Source organism: Amphimedon queenslandica, unplaced genomic scaffold (genome assembly GCF_000090795.2).
Source record: "Amphimedon queenslandica unplaced genomic scaffold, v1.1 AMPQUscaffold_13521, whole genome shotgun sequence".
NCBI lineage: Eukaryota > Metazoa > Porifera > Demospongiae > Haplosclerida > Niphatidae > Amphimedon > Amphimedon queenslandica.
Window position 1 is genome coordinate 764,178 of NW_003546243.1, and position 1,550 is coordinate 765,727.

The window sequence follows — 1,550 nt, forward strand, 5'->3', positions numbered from 1 at the left end:
TAGCCATTTTTGGCAAATTTCGGCCAATGACCCTGTGCTATGATGGTTATTTGTCTCAACCTATGGAAATTACAATCATCATCAAAATAACAACAAATACAGCCTGCTGATTTATTTTGTGGTCTCAAATTTTTGTTTTAGGGTTCTCATTAGAATTAATTTATTTTCGTGGTTTACAAAATTTTCATCAATACATTGTATTTAGTGGAATTAATTATTAGTACATGTAGATTTGAGCCTGCAAAAAATTAATTCCAGATGAAATAAGCCAGCTATACTGTTCTATTATGAGATACAATGAAGTATAAAGTGCATCTTTGTGCAGACTTTTTTATTTCCTTGAGAAAGGTCAAGTCCTCAACTTATTCATCCTTTGAGAAAGGTTATCTTTATTATAAGACTATCTTTACAGTCAAATGCCAAATCTTTTATCATAGAATAGTCAGGTCAAGGTTGCTATAGAACTCTATGCTTAATCATATTAAGTTCATATAAACAGTTCAGAACTGTTATCATACCAAGTTTGTCAAATCAGTAAAAAAAGGTGTAAAAAAGGCGTGAAAAAAGGTATAAAAAAGGCGTGAAAAAAGGTATAAAAAGGCGTGAAAAAAGGTATAAAAAGGTGTGAAAAAAAGTGTGAAAAGGTGTGAAAAAAACGTGTTAAAAAACGCAAAAAGGTGTGAAAAAAGGCGTTAAAAAAGGTGTGAAAAATGTAAAAAAAAGTGTGAAAAAAGGTGAGAAAAAAGATGTAAAAAAGGTGTAAAAAAGGCGTAAAAAAGGCGTTAAAAAAGGTGTGAAAAAGTGTTTAAAAAGGTGTGAAAAAGTGTTTAAAAAGGTGTAAAAAAAGGCGTTAAAAAAGGTGTGAAAAAGTGTGAAAAAAGGTGTGAAAAAATGTGTGAAAAAATGTGTAAAAAAAGGTGTGAAAAAAGGTGTTAAAAAGGTGTGAAAAAGGTGTTTAAAAGGTGTGAAAAAAGGTGTGAAAAAGGCATGAAAAAAGGTGTGAAAAAAGGTGTAAAAAAGTGTGAAACTTTAGAAATTTGTAAAAAATCTGATTAGTACAGGGACTTTCACCTAATTTTTGAGTAACTTTAAAAATTCGTAAAAAATCTGAATTCAATCAGAATCAGCTCAAACTTGCTACACGACATAAGAACATCAGAAATCATTATAAAAATAGAGAATTCTCTCCTAGTCATTTTTGGCAAAATTTGGCCAATGACCCTGTACTAAAGAACATAAAAAATTAAAAAAAACAAGATGAAGTAGGATTCCGAATGACCAACAAAAATACGAAATGAAAATCCTACTCGTGACACAAATTCTACTCTACATTGTACTTTTAATGTTATTATGTAAGAATTACGGATCACTTTGCAATGTAGAGTAGAATTTGCGTCATGAGTTGGATTTTCATTTTGTATTTTCGTTGGTCATTCGGAATCCTACTTCATCTTGTTTTTTTTAATTTTTTTTGTTCTTTAGTACAGGGTCTTTGGTCAAATTTTGGCCAAAATGACAAGGGAAAAAATCTCTAATTTTAAAAAGTTTTC

General features: G+C 29.9%; 1 protein-coding gene across 1 annotated transcript in view; it reads left to right on the forward strand.

The window, feature by feature from the left end:
* LOC109580358 (mediator of RNA polymerase II transcription subunit 1-like) overlaps window positions 1-1,550 on the forward strand; it is a 6,690-nt gene that overhangs the window by 2,363 nt on the left and 2,777 nt on the right. The window lies entirely within an intron of this gene.